Source organism: Oncorhynchus masou, chromosome 31 (assembly GCF_036934945.1).
Source record: "Oncorhynchus masou masou isolate Uvic2021 chromosome 31, UVic_Omas_1.1, whole genome shotgun sequence".
In the NCBI taxonomy this organism is placed as follows: domain Eukaryota; kingdom Metazoa; phylum Chordata; class Actinopteri; order Salmoniformes; family Salmonidae; genus Oncorhynchus; species Oncorhynchus masou.
In genome coordinates, this window is record NC_088242.1 from 46010786 (window position 1) to 46029280 (window position 18495).

The window sequence follows — 18495 nt, forward strand, 5'->3', positions numbered from 1 at the left end:
TTACCTGTATAAAAGACACCTGGGAGCCAGAAATCTTTCTGATTGAGAGGGGGTCAAATACTTATTTCCCTCATTAAAATGCAAATCAATTTATAACATTTTTGACATGCGCTATTCTCTCACTGTTCAAATAAACCGATCATTAAAATTATAGACTGATAATTTCTTTGTCAGTGAGCAAATGTACAAAATCAACAGGGGATCAAATACTTTTTTCCCCTCAACGGACACAGTGACAGTGCACACCGTGAAAGAAAGGCCACAATCAGATATAGCTGAAACTTCACAGCTTGACATGTATGATGAAATCCTGGTTGAGACAGAACAAATTAACAACGAAACAGCAAGTAAGTGAAAGAAATAGGTTTTGATTATGTTTTACTGGTAATGGGGACATACGTAAATGCAAACAAAATTAACTTTTTGGTCAGTGTGGTGTGTGTAACCTTTGTTTAACTAGGCAAGTCAGTTAAGAACAAATTCTTATTTACAATGATGACCAAACCCGGACGACACTGGGCCAATTATGCACCGCCCTATAGGACTCCCAATCACGGCCGGATGTGATACAGCCTGGATTCGAACCAGGGACTGTAGTGACGCCTCTTGCACTGAGATACATTGCCTTAGACCACTAGTTCTGTGTGTGTATGAACTATTTAACTGTACTAGAATGCTTAAACGGACGCAAAGTTCGATATCGTTTTTTTGGCAAGGATAATATCGGATATCGGTCAAATATGTAAATTGGTGCATCCCTAGTCTATACCCACTTATTTTTCAGAGGGCATTGCGTATACTCCTTTTTTAATACCAACATGTTACAAGCAGGCCACCATAATGTTCTTGGTCACAGGGACTAAGGTAACCTGTCTAAAGGACTTACCGCCCCGTAGCACTCACGTCTGTAGCCATGAAATGCTTTGAAAGGTTGGTCATGGCTCACGTCAACACCATCATCCCAGAAACCCTAGACCCACTCCAATTTGCATACCACCCCAACAGATGATGCAATCTCTATTGCACTCCACATTGCCCTTTCCCGCCTGGACAAAAGGAACACCTACGTAAGAATGCTATTCATTGACTACAGCTCAGCGTTCAACACCATAGTGCCCTCAAAGCTCATTACTAAGCGAAGGACCCTGGGACTCACACCCTCTCTGCAACTGGATCCCAGACATCCTGACGGGTAGGTAACAACACATCTGCCACGTTTATCCTCAACACGGGGGCCCCTCAGGGGTGCATGCTCAGTCCCCTCCTGTACTCTCTGTTCACCCATAACTGCATGGCCGGGCACGACTCCAACACCATTAAGTTTGCAGACGACACAACAGTGGTAGCCCTGATCACCGACAATGATGAGACAACTTATAGGGACAACTTATAGGGAGGTTGTTATCCTGGCCGTGTGGTGCCAGGATAAGAACCTCTCCCTCAACATGACCAAGACAAAGGAGAGGATTGTGGACTACAGGAAAAGTGGACCGAGCATGCCCCCATTCTCATCGATGGGGCTGTAGTGGAGCTGGTTGAGAGCTTCAAGTTCCTTGGTGTCCACGTCACCAACAAACAATCATGGTCCAAACACACAAAGCCTATTCCCTTTAATGCCTTTAGCTGCTAGACAATGGAGTAAAGTTTAAAGAAAACCAATAAAAACAGGAGATTGCATGAGTAAATCATTGTGAAACAATTGCCTCCATGTTTCTATGATGGGATTTTGGCTATAGGCTACTTTCAAGCAAGCTAAGACATGCATGCCGCATAATGAAGTAAACGTACAAGTTACAAACAATTAAGGAGCAGGAAAAATATAGTGACGCAAATGAGCTAAGGGAGAGAACAGGAAAGGAGGGGGTAGCGGACAATTGTTTAGCTGCTCTGGTCTGGGGTGAGACTTCTAGCACTCTTAGAGTAACCAATAGAAACAGAGACTCCAGACTGGTAGGCCAATTCACATGTCCATTCATGCATCTGATGTACAGTTACAGTCCAGGGCAACTTCTAGTCTAGTCAGACATGCTGTTTGAACAATGAAATATTTCAATACTATAATTTGCAAGCCCTTACAAAACTCTTTGAAGAATGTATATTTGATGTGTTTAGAATAGTAGCCTAAGCATAGTTAGTTATTATTTTCATGATCATCAATGCAATGTCATGATTTTACATTTATCAACACCATAAGTGTTTTCTGTCTACCGGTATATACAGATTCTGTACTTGGATGCAGCTACCAACAACAGGGCATCAACGGCTTTAAACTTTTTCAGTCCACGGTGTGCAATCAAGGCCTGTCTTTTTATCAGACAAATGAAGCATAAATCACCATTAATACAGCTGTGACAGTAATAACAAAACCAAAAAAAAAATAGGTATCACATCAATGTAAAACTCTACTTACCACTTCTATACTTTACCTTTATTTAACTAGGCAAGTCAGTTAAGAACAAATTCTTATTTTCAATGACAGCCTAGGAACAGTGGGTTAACTGCCTGTTCAGGGGCAGAACGACAGATTTGTACCTTGTCAGATTGGGGGTTTGAACTTGCAACTGTCAGTTTACCAGTCCAGCGCTCTAACCACTAGGCTAACATGCATAGAATGTTTTTAATAGCCATCTTGCAACATCATTTGTTGATTTAGCTGTCTTCCACCTGTGTGTGCACAATGAGAAAAAGTCCTTGGGTGCATTTGTTTCCAAGTGAAATGTTTACTTCATGTTCCCTTCCCTCGTTTTGTTACTATCACACCTGCTTCTGAAGTCAGAGTTTTGATGTGCCACAAAAGGTAAACATGTGCTATAAAAGGTAAACATTAATAAATTGGATATGCTAACAATCCTGTACTTTGTCAGAGTTGAACATCTATGGCGTGATGTCTGGGTTGCAGTCACCTGTATCTACTATTTGCTTCACACACTTGAATAAAATGGACTGCTTGACATCTGAAAACACTGCACCTCTTCTGGTCTACACTTTGTTTCTCCCACACCTCAAAGCAGCCCTCAAAACCTTTGTTGCAGGCTAGAAAAATCATCATCTACGGACAGAGACAAATCGCAGTCCAGAGCAGCTTTGGCTATGGGATAAAGTCAAAACCCAATTTGAGGAAGACAATCTTGAGGTGATTGATTTGCTTTTTGTAAATGATTGTCATTTTTTATGTCTGCCTTTTCAATATGATACTCCCTTTTGTGTCCAATGCACAGGAAACAGTCAAACCATAAGCAACACTTGTATAGTATGTGTTAAGCAATAGAGCGAGCTCGCCAGTTTGTAGTTCTAAAAACCAGAAATGAGTTACCTGGATTGTTTAGCCATTGTACAACATGAATGGGGAAAGATTAGGGTTTGTGGATAAATACCGAAAATAAGGTCACCGGTTAATACAGACTTAGGAGATCTAACACATTTTGTTCTATGAGATATCCGTCAGTTAACATGACCATTCTGAAACCTTGTGCTTAAAAAAAAAAGCATTACATAAATGCTGTAAGAATTTGTTCTTAACAGACTTGCCTAGTTAAAAAAAAAAATACTAATAATGTTTAACACCTGCAGCAATCATATTCATGAATGAAATCCTCCAACAGGCTGTTTATAACAGGAATCAGTCACAAGTACCCCTGGTGCACTGTTAAATGATTTATCCATTTAAACAAAAATAGTACTTCAAAAGAGCATAAAGTTCAGTAGGTCAGTGTCACAGAATGCCATAAACAAGTGATAAGTAAACATTATGCCATTTTACATACTTAAAATGATCAATCTGCAGTTGCTACATACATTGGGCTTACAAATTAATGATTTTTGGTACCCATAGATTCTTGAAGACTAACTATAAATGCCTCATTAATTCAACTCTTACACCGTCAGAAATCAAAATAAACTTGTTTTATTCCAATTCTTGTAAACAAAGTAATGTAAACAAACACTACAAAGTAATGTAAACAAACACTATATTGCCTCAAAACATGGTTAAAACTATAATTTTGATATGGATGGTCAGTCTTTGCATACATAGCTCGGTCTACATATTTCAAAAAGGTTATATTACTCGACCCATCCCTCATCTTTTTACCGAAACAGGGCAGGGAGAACAGTTGATTGCCCCTTTTAGAAAGACATTCCAGGATTATAAGTTTGCCAGGGGGAAAAGAGTGTATGTTCTTGATTTTATCAAAGTTGAACTTGAATATAGATTGTTGGGAATGTCTCCCAATGATCTGTCTCTATAAAACCAAGCTACAGTCAGGATAGTGGCAAGTAGAAGTGCTTGAGTGTGTCAACATTAGACTAGCCCAAAACCTGTGTCACTAGTGGCTAATGCCTCAAATGTGATGCAAAACAGTGGTTCAATTCAGTGGTTCCCTGGAAACAAATGGACGACTTCAGGAGATCTACACGCACCAACTCCAAATCTCCTGGGATGAATTGCTATCCCGTCCAGAACTTACGGAGTTGCACAAGTGTCTTTGGTGACGCTAAAAGAGAAGAAAATATAAAAATGACTTCTGTATGCATATGGCAATAATGGTGAGCAGCAACGGTGCATTACTGAAAGGCCACTAATGAGGATATGAAACAAATAGGTAAGCTTGCTGAAAGCAGTCTTTAACAAAGTTGTATGGTGGTGATTCTTGTTTGTGTGAACTACATTTTTAATTGAAATAATTATACCCTAGCCCCCATAACATGTCTTAGACATATTCCCTCTAATAAATAACTAAACGATACTTATGCGAGAGGAACAGCTCTCTATTAACGATCAGAGATCAACTGAAGGTTCAGTTACATTTTTTACATCAACAAGCTGGAGACCGACAGGGAGTAGAGATGTATGTTGTGAGATGGTCACATCTGTAGTCATTTTTGTAAGTTCAAAACAGCTTGTTACTTTTCCCCACTATGTTTACTCATGGAGTTTGTAGTAGAAAGCAAAGTAAAATAAGAAATTGTATGTCAATAACTATCGAACTAGCCTTTTGGAGCCCAGGGGCAAAATACATGTGAAAATAAAAAGGCAGAAGTGATAATTGCCATCTCCACAAATAGCCGGAGGTATCCAGGCTGTATCACATCCGGCTTTGATTGGGAATCCCATAGGACGGTGCTCAATTGGCCCGGTGTAGACCGTCATTGTAAATAAGACTTTATTCTTCACTGACTTGCCTAGTTAAATAAAATAAAAACTAAAACTAAAAAACTCAATGTATGAAATGCAGAACCACAGTTAATGGTTCAGGTACGTTTCATGAATAACCGTTTTGAAATATCAAAAGGAACACTGAACTTTTTATAATGTGGCATTAGGTTGTTACCTCAGGACTGCACACAACATCTGCCACGCCGGGGAACATGAGTGGAACCACATCCACGTCGCAAATGTTTTATTTGTCAAATGGTTCTTCGCAGGACCTGCAAAACAGAGACACGATTAGACATTTCAAACATAATCCACTGTCACAAAACTGAAATAAAAGCAGGAATAAGGGATACATAACTAAATTGAAAAACTAAGCTATGGTAACGGTCACTATTGTTCAGATAACGATCTCTGGAAAAGGTTGATAAACACATGCTGTAGTAGACGGTAGAATAGCCATTTGCTGTTCTCGGTTGTGACCTCAGTGAGGTCCCACATGTCAGCCAAACACCAGCTTACAGCCTTTGTCATTAGACAGCTCAGCAGCACATGTCAAAAGGGACTTATTTTTCACTTCAATTTGTATAGCTAATACATCCATCCTGCTGATTTCACTACATCTTTATTGTAATACATACAAGCTCAATCGTTTTCCGTTTCTGAACATAATCAGATGTGTCACGTATATCCAGAAATGCTGATGTACCTGTACTCAGGAACACATTCTTTTCAAATGATCAATGCAGTGTTTATTGTTACATGAATGATCGGTTTGAAGCTCAGTGTCACCATGTGAGAAAACTATAGGCTCAAAATTCAAAAAGGCCCACACACCTGAGCAATCCTGTTGCCAATAACAATGAGACCTGGAAAGAAATGAGAAACCCACACACTGATCTTGCTAGTATCACTTTATTAAAGCTTACGTGTCAGCCTATTGGCCTTCACAAGAGGCAGACACGTAAAATGTTGTAAAATAAAACTAGCAGTGTGCGGATTTGTCCTTTCAAGAGAACTATAGCCTAAAATAATATAATTGATCAACATACCACAGTTCATGTGGAAGCCTGTTTGCAACGTATGCACATCGAAACTTATGAAGTCTTGACTGACCCCGTCTCCAAAGGCAGCATCCCCTATAACACAAGTAGGTTTTGAAATAGGTTCAAACAGTTTGTCAGACATTGCAGAACTGACGAGTCCAAAAAATACATGCAAATTACACGTTGCAGTCTACCTTCTAATACGCAGCAAAGGGTGCTAGCGCAATCGACTTTATGGGACTTGTAAAAGCAGATTCTCAACTTTTCTCTGTCCTAAACACTGCCACGAATGTCCATGGTGAAACTTAGAGCTTTTTCTTGCTCCTGGAGTAACATCCTCCTGAAGCGCACAGCTGCCCTCGAAGGATGACCTGTGTCTTCCACTCTGAAAAAAAAAGACAAACCATAGGGAAATAATTCATGTGTTTAAAAAAGGTACAGGGGAAGAATGTGAATCTGAGACTAAAGTGCCAAGGTTAAGTAAAATAAATGCAATATTACAGCTCTTTGAGATCAGGACAATCAATGATCATCAGTAAAGGATAATACATCATCCTTGGATAATGCAAGACCCATGTACAGGTAACCAGTGCATTCGGAAAGTATTGAGACCCCTTGACTTTTTCCACATTGTTACGTTACAGCCTAATTCTCAAATGGATTAAATAAATACAAATCTCCACACAATATCCCATAATGTTTTTTTAGTTGCACATTTATTCAAACTAAAAAACTGAAATATCACATTTACATAAATATTCAGACCCTTTACTCAGTACTTTGTTGAAGAACCTTTGGCAGCGATTACAGCCTACAAGCTTGGCACACCTGTATTTGGGGAGTTTGACATTCTTCTCTGCAGATCCTCTCAAGCTCAGTCAGGTTGGAAGGGGAGTGTCTCTGCACAGCTATTTTTAGGTCTTTCTATAGGATGTTCGATCGGGTTCAAATCCGGCCACTCAAGGACATCATTCTGCTGTTGGAAGGTGAAACTTCATCCAGGTCTGAGGTCCTGAGTGCTCTGGAGCAGGTTTTCATCAAGGATCTCACTGTACTTTGCTCCGTTCATTTTTCCCTCAATCCTGACTAGTCTCCCAGGCCCTGCCGCTAAAAAAACATACCCACAGCATGATGCTGCCACCACCATGCTTCACTGTAAGGATGGTGCCAGGTTTCCTCCAGATGTGACACTTGACGTTCAGGCCAAAATCTTGGTTTTATCAGTCAAGAGAATCTGGTTTCTCATGATGTGAGAGTCTTTAGGTGCCTTTTGACAAACTCCAAGTGGGCTGTCATGTGCCTTATTCTGAGGAGTGGCTTCCGTCTGGCCACTCTACCATAAAGGCCTCATTGGTGGAGTTCTGCAGAGATGGGAGAATCTTCCAGAAGGACAACCATCTCCACAGAGGAACTCTGGAGCTCGGTCAGAGTGACCATTGGGTTCTTGGTCACCTCTCTGACCAAGGCCCTTCTCCCAAATTTGCTCTGTTTTGCCATGCCGCCAGCTCTAGGAAGAGTCTTGGTGGTTCCAAACTTCTTCCATTGAAGAATGATGGAGGCCACGGTGTTTTTAGAGACCTTCAATGCTGCAGAGTTTTTTGGTATCCTTCCCCAGATCTGTGCCGACACAATCCCGTCTCGGAGTTCTACAGACAATTCCTTTGACCTCATGGCTTGGTTTTTGCTCTGACATGCACTGACAACTGTGTGCCTTTCCAAATCATGTCCAATCTTTTGAATTTACCACAGGTGGACTCCAATCAAGTTGTAGAAACAGCTCAAGGATGATCAATGGGAACAGGATGCACCTGAGCTCAATTTCAAGTCTCAGAGCAAAGGGTCTGAATACTTATGTAATTAAGATATCCACTTTTAATACGTTTGCAAAAATGCCCCCCCCCAAAAAAAAATAGGGTAGTTTATGTAGATTAAGGGTAAAAAAAACATTTTCATCCATTTTAGAATTTTTATTTTACCTTTATTTAACCAGGCAAGTCAGTTACGAACAAATTCTTATTTTCAATGACGGCCTGGGAACAGTGGGTTAACTGCCTGTTCAGGGGCAGAACGACAGATTTGTACCATGTCAGCTCGGGGGTTTGAACTTGCAACCTTCCGGTTACTAGTCAAACGTTCTAACCACTAGGCTACCCTGCATAAGGCTGTAACGTAACAAAATGTGGAAAAAGGGAAGGCGTCTGAATACTTTCCGAATGCACGGTACATTTAACGTCAGCCTACATACAAATATATAATTTCCTCTATTGCTCTCTGTAACTACCTTGGACAGGATGTAACCACTACACAGACTTTATCGGTTTGAACTCTTTAGTAGTAAAATATCATCCATTGTAACAACAATAGAATAAGCAATACTATCATTGACACTGGGATCGTGTTAAGAGTTCAGAAATCTGCATTTTCAACCATTTCAACTGCATTTTATATTGAAAGTCGATAGGTTTTTTGGCTTCAATAAAGTGACCAGGGACATGTAACTAATTCTCCTCCGAGTGAAGCACAAAAATGTGTCTGATGCCAAGCATAAATAACATTAAGAAACATTTTACATCTGCATTTACAAAACGCATCAAGATATTTCTTATGCGTTCTTTTTTTCTGCGTGAAAAACACAGAATTTTGTGTTAACGTGACAAGACATGCATCAGTTTAGTCACATCGTGCTTAAAGACATAACTGTGAAACAAAACAGTTTAAACCAAACCAGGCTCTGGTGCTTTGTGTGATGGCCCAGCTACTCTTCAGAGGCACTCCCCTCCTTGGCACCCCCTTCAAGGATTTTGACACCTCTGTGGACAATCTTTCAAACAAACAAATAATATGTATTTAAACAAAGCATGTCATGAAATTCCTAGTTTTCCATATTTATGAGATACATTGTCCTTTGCTTTCAAACTATTTCACCTCAGATCAGTCATGCTGTATACGTAATAAAAAGCCTAATTGAAATAGAAACCGATCAGATTCCCGCTCAGCCCAGTCAAAACTGTTCGCTGCTCTGGCCCCCCAATGGTGGAACAAACTCCCTCACGACGCCAGGACAGTGGAGTCAATCACCACCTTCCGGAGACACCTGAAACCCCACCTCTTCAAGGAATACCTAGGATAGGATAAAGTAATCCTTCTCACCCCCCCCTTAAATGATTTAGATGCACTATTGTAAAGTGGCTGTTCCACTGATGTCAGAAGGTGAATTCACCAATTTGTAAGTCGCTCTGGATAAGAGCGTCTGCTAAATGACTTAAATGTATGTAATGTAGATTATCAATATGTCAGTGTCATTAAGAGCTGTACCTTTCACCACAGAAACATTCATGATGTTGTATGAAATCTCTTGAGAATTATTTTCCACATATTGGAGAGCAGTCCTGAAAGAGGAAGGGGTTGGTTTTGAAAAAATGTAATTGCTGTTAGTTTGTAAAATGTCTCAGCTAATAGGAATTGTTGATGGTTAGTTAATTAGCATATCTAATAGTAAAAGTTATGGTCTATGTTTCAAACAATGCTGTGATCATAGGTAAGAGACAACATAAACACATGTAATGTAATAAAAATGATGAACAATGACATTTAACTCAGGGTTCTATGCTCCAGAATGAGAGATAGATAGAAGACTGTGGGCAACACTATGTTTGCATAATTCTCCTGTAAAAGTTACTGCATGCAAACATGAAGATTAGCTAGAACTGGTATCATCTAGGGATTTCATACGTGACATTTTGAAAACATATAGCTAACTAGCTAAAGCCACAATTTAGCTGGCGTAAATTACCACTGTGGTGGGGTAGGATCTGGCTAAAGATAATCTAACTTGTTAATGACAAATAACTAGCTAGTTAGCTAACGGGAGCTGACGAGCCAATGGATGAACTTGGGGGATGTATCTAACTATAGGGATGAACATTATATAGTGCTAAGGTTACACACATGATCGTATACGAAGGTGATAACATCACTTCATACAAAACTGTGAAAGCAAACTTTCCAGAACTCACCTCCGGTTGAGCGCCTGCCATCTTCCTCCATCAGGTCGTCCTGGTCAGCTCTTGTTGTTGCATGCGGTTTGGTTGATGGAAGAAGACAGCCAATGATATTGTTTTTGACAGAGGGAACTGATTGGTCAGGTGTTGAAGGTCCTGCCCCCAATTTTTTCCTTGTGAAACACTGTCTATAAATGTACGAATCTCTGGGTGTGTGACAGTATCGACAGAAATCTGAGAACGCGTAGATTCAAAATCTGCAAGTGTGTTCACAACAGAATATTCATGGTCATAAATGGAATTTTTATCATTCTTAAAAAAATGATTTTTCAATTTTATAAAATGTGTTCAAGTGTCAAGTCACAAGTTTGCGATAGTTGTTACATTTATTCACACATCAAGCTTGCGAAATTAAGATTACACATTTGCAAATCGTAATTGCAACCACAAATTGAAAATACAAACTCACGCAATGCTGTCATCATTACAGGATGGCGAGCAACATGGCGCCGACAGAGATGGTCGCCTCGCTTCAAGTCCTTAGGAAACTATGAGGTATTTTGTTTTTTTAAATGTATTATTTCTTACATTGTTACACCAGGAAATCTTGAGTCTTATGACATACAGCCGGGAAGACCAATTGGATACAAGAGCGACATCAACTTACCATCATTACGACCAGGAATACAACTTTCCGAAAGCAAATCCTCTGTTTGGACCACCACCCAATGGATCTAATCCTAGAAGCCGACCCAAAACAACAGCACCGCAGAAAGAGCAGACGGAGCGCCCTTGTCAGGCTCCATAGACGTGCACATCGCCCACCTCTTCCGACTATACTACTCGCCAATGTCCAGTCTCTTGATAACAAGGTCGACGAAATTCGAGCAACGGTTGCCTTCCAGAGAGACGTCAGAGATTGTAACATTCTCTGTTTCACAGAAACATGGCTCTCTCGGGATATGTTGTCGGGATCGGTTCAGCCATCAGGCTTCTCCATGCATCGCGCCGACAGAAATAAACACCTCTCTGGGAAGAGGATGGGCGGGGGTGTATGCTTATGATTACATCATGAGTCGTTAATCATTAACAACATACAGGAACTCAAGTCCTTCTTCTCACCCGACCTAGAATTCCTTTACAATCAAATGCCGGCCATATTTCCTCCCAAGAGAAATCTCGCCAGTTATTGTCACAGCTGTGTACATTCCCCCTCAAGCAGATACCAAGATGGCCCTCAAGGAACTTCACTTGACTCTATGTAAACTAGGAAACCATATATCCTGAGGCTGCATTTATTGTAGCTGTGGATTTTAACAAAGAATTTAGGTGGCCTTGTTCTCAAATTTGCTATCATCATATTGATTGCACTACACATGGGGGTAATACACTCGATCACTGCTACTCTAACTTCCGTGATACATACAAAGGCCTCCCCACCCTCCCTTCGGGAAATCTTATAAACAGAAACTCAAACAGGATGTACCATTCAATGCTGGTCTGACCAATCGGAATCCACACTTCAAGATTGTTTTGATCACGCGAACTGGGATATGTTTTGGTCAGCCTCAGAACAACATCGATCTATACGTTGACACGGTGAGTGAGTTTATAAGGAAGTGCATTGGAGAAGTTGTACCCACTGTAACTATTAAAACCGTGGATGGATGGCAGCATTCACACAAAACTGAAAAGCGCAAACCACCGCTTTTAACCATGGAAAGAGGTCTGGGAATATGGCTGAATATAAACAGTGTAGTGATTCCCTCCGCAAGGCAATCAAAATGCCGGTACAAGGATAAAGTGTAGTTGAAATTACACGACTCAGACACGAGGCGTATGTGGCAGGAAATTACGAACTACAAAAAGAAAACCAGCCACGTCACGGACACCAATGTCACACTTCCAGACAAACTAAACACCTTCTTTGCCTGCTTTGAGGATAATACAGTGCCCCCGTTGTGGCTCGCTAACAAGGACTGTCCCCCCCTTCTCCGTGGCCGACGTGAGTAAAACATTTGAACATGTTAACCCTCGCAAGGCTGCTGTCCTATCACTAGCCGCGTCCTCAGAGCATGAGCAGACCAGCTGGCTGGTGGGTTTATGGACATATTCAATCGCTCCCTACCCCAGTCCGCTGTCCCCACATGCTTTAAGATGTCCACCATTGTTCCTGTACCCAAGAAGGCAAAGATAACTGAACTAAATGACTACCGCCCCGTAGCACTCACTTCTGTCATCATGAAGTGCTTTGAGACGAGTCAAGGATCATATCACCTCCACTTTACTGGCCACTCTAGACCCACTTCAGTTTGCATACCGCCCCAACAGGTCCACAGACAATGCAATCACCATCACACTGCCCTATGTAAGAATGCTGTTCATTGACTATAGCTCAGTATTCAACACCATAGTACCCTCCAAGTTCATAATCAAGCTGGAGGCCCTGGGTCTCAACCCCGCCCTGTCCAATTGGGTCCTGGACTTTCTGACGGTCCACCCCTAGGTGGTGAAGGTAGGAAACAACACTGGGGCCCCAAAAAGGGTGCATGCTCAGCCCCCTCCCGTATTCCCTGTTCACCCACGACTGCGTGGCCATGCACACCTTCAACTAAATCCTCAAGTTTGCAGATGACAACAGTAGTAGGCTTGATTACCAACAACGACGAGACAGCCTACAGGGAAGAGGTGAGGGCACTCGGAGTGTGGTGTCAGGAAAACAACCTCTCACTCAACGTCAACAAAACAAAGGAGATGATTGTGGACTTCAGGACACAGCAGAAGGAGCACCCCCATATCCACATCAAAGCAGTGGAGAAGGTGGAAAGAATTTAGTTCCTCTGCGTACACATAACAGACAAACTGAAATAGTCCACCCACACAGACAGTGTGGTGAAGAACGCCTCTTCAACCTCGGGGGGATGGAGAAATTTGGCTTGTCACCCAAAACCCTGACCAACTTTTACAGATGGGGCGGTATTTAGCCTAGGGTTAGAGCGTTGGACTAGTAACAGAAAGGTTGCAAGATCAAATCCCCAAGCTGACAAGGTAAAAAACTGTTGTTCTGCCCCTGAACAAGGCAGTTAACCCACTGTTAACCCAAAAATAAAGATGCACAATCGAGAGCATCCTGTCAGGCTGTATCACTGCAACTGCACCGCTCTCAACCGCAAGGCTCTCCAGAGGGTGGTGCGGTCTGCACAACACATTACAGGGGAAAACTGCCTGCCCTCCACACCTACAGCACCCGATGTCACAGGAAGGCCATCAAGGACAACAACCACCCGAGCCACTGCCTGTTCACACAGCTATCATCCAAAAGCTGATGTCAGTACAGGTGCATCAAAGCTAGAGGCCATCAGACTGCTAAACAGCAATCACTAACTCAGACAGGCTGCTGCATAGATTGAGACCCAATCACTGGCCACTTTAATAAAATGTATCACTAGTCACTTTAATAATGTTTACATATCTTACATTATGTATTTTACACAATCTACTGCACATGCCTATGCCGCTCATCCATATATGTACATATTCTCATTCACCCCTTTAGATTTGTGTGTATTAGGTAGTTGTTGGGGAACTGTTAGATTACTTGTTAGATGTTACTGCACTGTCGGAACTAGAAGCACAAGCATTTCGCTACACTCGCATTAACATCTGCTAACCATGTGTATGCAACAAATCAATTTTGATTTGATTATAATCCCAAAGAATTCCCCTGTTGTTGACTGTTCATGAAGGGGGAAGGGAGTAGGATATATGGCACATATTTGCATGTGCTTGAGAAAGTCTACAAATTCGAATGAATGGCCTACTGTGCAATACCTTTTCCAGTGAAGATTTATGGATGTAATCTTTGTTTAGTGGCACAAATTCGCATTGCGACTGTGCGCAATTAGCCTTAAATATTTCCAAACATTGCCTATAATTTGCATTTAGGCGCACATTCATAACAGGATGAGAAGCATGTAACTCAGCTGTCATTTATCCCATTCTAAAACTTAAATGTGTTAGTTGTTGGCTAATCTTCAAAGACTGTGGTGCCATGGTCCAATCTGGGCATGTGCGACATCATCATCCAATTCAATTTCCAGTAGCAATTGGTTTTCTGGTCCCTTTGGCACTCTAGTAGCATGCCAATATCAATCTATTTGATATTAGGAATCTTAACTGTAGGAGATCAAAATCAAGGGTCAAGTAAGACCTAGACTTCAATCCATCCAAACCACTGATCGCATGCAAACACCAAATTACAGAGCGGCTATTTTGAATCAATGTAGAGTAACAGCACTCGAGAACACAACTCGTCGACGAGGATCTACGGCGGTGAGAAAACAGTTTGCCTGCCCTATAGTCTACTGTCTGTTATTATTGTTGAAGATGATCTTCTTGGCTCAAATAGCCTACTTCCCGTCAAAAATACATAGGTTACATTTAGTTTAATTACGTCCAGTCTCATAATAAAAACACTGACATAATAGGAAAGCAACACAATTAGCCTATTGTTTTTCAGTTGACTGTCAAATTGCTCAGCAAATTAAGGTCGGCTAGAAAGGCTTGTTTACCTTACACATAAACACGTTGGCAAGCCACCCATAACGCAAGTTTCTTACCTTTTGAGGTTAAGTATTATTACTGACGGCCATTACTTCGCTTCGACCATTTTTAGCCTTTCCACCACATCATACACAAACCAGCTGGAACTCCTCGCCTCTTCCTTGGAGTAACAATATCGCGTTCTCGGTGAGGTGGGAGGAGACAGGATGTAAGAGCCTTGATGCGGTTATGTTCATCACAGATTGCATTACGAATAGTCATATTTTGGTCCGTTGGTACTGTCAATACAGACCAATCTGTCGTGGACATGAGGGGTAGAAAAATCTGCTTGATTATGACATTTTTTTTTTTAAATAGAGTGGTCAAAGAAATTGCCATGTGAGGCGTACTTCCTTGTATGATGGACGGTTTATTTTCTCTCAGCTGAACTAGCAGTCATATTTACCAGTATAAGGTTACATTACATGCTCAGGAATGGCCAGCACAGTTTATCCGATTTGGCATTACTGTACAAGCCGCTTCTATGAGGGATCAAACCTGCCATAATTAGAAATAATTGAATAAATGCACACATAAATAAACAAATATATGAATCAATACATATACATAAATAAATGCACGCATAAAACATATTAATTGATACATGGATAAATGATGCCAACATACATAGATACATACTTATTTAAATAATTAATCCCACTTTAATTTTATTAATTTATATTATTTCTGTATTTCTTCCTCCAATATGTTAATGAAGGGGTGTCAAACAAACGTATGTGGGTGGTATCTAACACACCATTGGTTGATCAATGCCACGGCGCATTTGCCTGGGGTGCGTTCAGTTTTGAAACAGTGCTGTACTGAATGACCAGTTGAAAAACTGTGATTATGGTGACCCAGAGGCCAATTGTCTATGTTGTGCTGCACCAGGAGTCTCTGTTATCACCTGAACTCTGGTGAAGTCGTTAGGCAACTTCCTCCAAATTGTACAACATGTATGGGTTCACCTCTGTGTCCCTTGTAGCAGCTAGCTGACACAAGTTTTTCATGCATGCCTCCACACCGAAAAACAGGTAATCTGTAGAGGCATTGTTTGTGTTAGACAGCAGTGTGAAGTCTCTGGCTACCGCTCGCCTGATTGCAGCCATACTTGCCAGAAAAACTGGGCTAATGTAGTTATCTACGGGTTGTACATCTCTCTTTTTGGACCATCTGAGCCAGGCAAAAGCAAGACGTTGCACAGTGACATTGATCAACCAATGGTGTCCACCCACAGACGTTTGATTGACAAATATATAAATGAATGAAATATATAAATGAATGAAAGTGTGAATATTTAGACGATACAAAATCAATCATTTAATACATACAAAAATTGTGGAGAAAAAGGAATGAACTTAGGTCACTATTTTTGTATTTCATTTATTTATGTGTGCATTTATTGATTTATAAATGATTCTATTTAGAGTGCATTTGGAAAGTATTCAGACCCCTTTACTTTTTCAACATTTTTTAAAACTTTACAGCCTTGTTCTAAAATGGATTAAATCAATTGTTTTCCTCATCAATCTACACACATATTGACAAAGTGAAAAGTGAAAAACCTTATTTACATAAGTATTCAGACCCTTTGCTATGACACTCGAAACTGAGCTCAGGTGCATCATGTTTCCATTGATCATACTTGAGATGTTTCTACAACTTGATTGGAGTCAACCTGTGGTAAATTCAATTGATTGGAATTCATTTTTTTATATTTTTTTTAACCTTTATTTAAAACAATCAAGTCAGTTAAGAACAAATTCTTATGTACAATGACATTCTACAATGATTTGGAAAGGCACACACCTGTCTCTATAAGGTCCCACAGTTGACAGTACATGTAAGAGCAAACACCAAGCCATGAGGGCGAAGGAATTGTTCGTAGAGCTCCGACACAGGATTGTATTGAGGCACAGATTTAGGGAAGGGTACCAACAAATGTTTGCAGCATTGAAGGTCCCCAAGAACACAGTGACCTCCATCATTCTTAAATGGAAGAAGTTTTGAACCACCAAGACTCTTCCTAGAGCTGGCCGCCTGGCCAAACTGAGCAATCAGGGAAGAAGGGCCTTGGTCAGGGAGGTGACCAAGTACCCGATGGTCACTCTGACAGAGCTCCAGAGTTCCTCTGTGGAGTTGGGACAACCTTCCAGAAGGACACCCATCTCTGCAGCACTCCACCAATTAGGCCTTTATGGTAGAGTGGCCAGACGGAAGCCACTCCTCAGTAAAAGGCACATGACAGCCCACTTGGAATTTTCCAAAAGGCACCTAAAAGACTCTCAGACCATGAGAAACAAGATTTTCTTGTCTGATGAAACCAAGATGGAACTCTTTGGCCTGAATGCCAAGTGTCATGTCTGGAGGAAACATGGCACCATCCATACAGTGAAGCATGGTGGTGGCAGCATCATGCTGTGGAGATGTCTTTCAGCGGCAGGGAAGGCGAGTCTAGACAGGATCGAGGGAAAGATGAACGGAGCAAAGTACAGAGAGATCCTTGATGAAAACCTGCTCCAGAGCACTCAGGACCTCAGACTGGAAGCGAAGTTTCACCTTCCAACATGACAATGACCCTAAGCACACAACAAGACAATGCAGGAGTGGCTTCGGGAGAAGTCTCTGAATGTCCTTGAGTGTCCCAGCCAGAGCCAGGACTTGAACCCAATCAAACATCTCTGGAGAAACTTGAAAATAGCTTTGCAGCGACACTCCCCATCCAACATGAAAGAGCTTGAGAGGATTTGCAGAGAAGAATGGAAGAAACTCACCGAATACAGGTTTGCCAAGCTTGTAGCATCATACCCAAGAAGACTCGAGGCTGTAATCGCTGCCAAAGGTGCTTCAACAAAGTACTGAGTAAAGGGTCTGAATACTTATGTGAATTTGATATCTGTTTTTTTATTTGTAATACATTTGCACAAAAAAATCTAAACCTGTTTTTGCTTTGTCATTATGGGGTATTGTGTGTAGATTGATGAGGGAAAAAAACAATGTAATCAATTTTAGAATAAGGCTGTAACTTAACAAAATGTTGAATAAGTCAAGGGGTCTGAATACTTTCCAAATGTACTGTATATGTGGATTTATTAACATAATAATTTATTTCTAATTATGGCAGGTTTGGTCCTCCATAGAGGTGAACCCTAGTTCTCAACAATTTGGATCACAACTTCACCAGAGTTCAGGTGATAACATAGAGTCCAGGGGCTTCATTTATCAACCATGTGTACATTTCACAATAAATGTCACACCCTGGTCTAAGTATTTTGTGTTTTGTTTATTATTTTGGTCAGGCCAGGGTGTGACATGGGTTATTTATTGTGGTGTGTTTTGTCTTGGGGTTTTTGTAGGTTATGGCATTGTGGTGTATGACGGGAGTAGTGTGGTGTATGACGGGAGTATGACTTCTCATGCAAAAATTCCTGCAGGTGTCATGCAGGACCGAGCCCTGCAGGATTTTGATATTCATACAGGATATGGCAATACCTGAAGGGCCAAGTACATTCCTGCAGCAATCTTGCAGAACCAAAAACTGCAGGATTTTGATATTCCTACAGGATTTGAGATACAGTATGTTGTAACAACAGAGAAAATAGACTTTTGAAATATAATGCAATATCAGACATTTAAACTCAGCAGATGGGAAATGTAATAAATTACAATGTTCAAATGCAATAAATATAGTATA

At 41.0% G+C, this 18495-nt stretch overlaps 1 protein-coding gene across 2 annotated transcripts in view; it reads right to left on the reverse strand.

Annotated features, from left to right (window-relative positions):
• Positions 1 to 14972, reverse strand: part of LOC135524017 (monocarboxylate transporter 6-like) — a 40392-nt gene extending 25420 nt beyond the window's left edge. The window contains exon 1 of one of the 2 annotated variants that reach the window (XM_064951128.1): positions 14819 to 14972. The gene's annotated coding sequence lies outside the window, so the exon portion shown is untranslated. The remainder of the gene's footprint in view (positions 1 to 14818) is intronic. The other variant, XM_064951127.1, reaches the window with a different exon arrangement.
• Positions 14973 to 18495: the final 3523 nt, after the last annotated feature.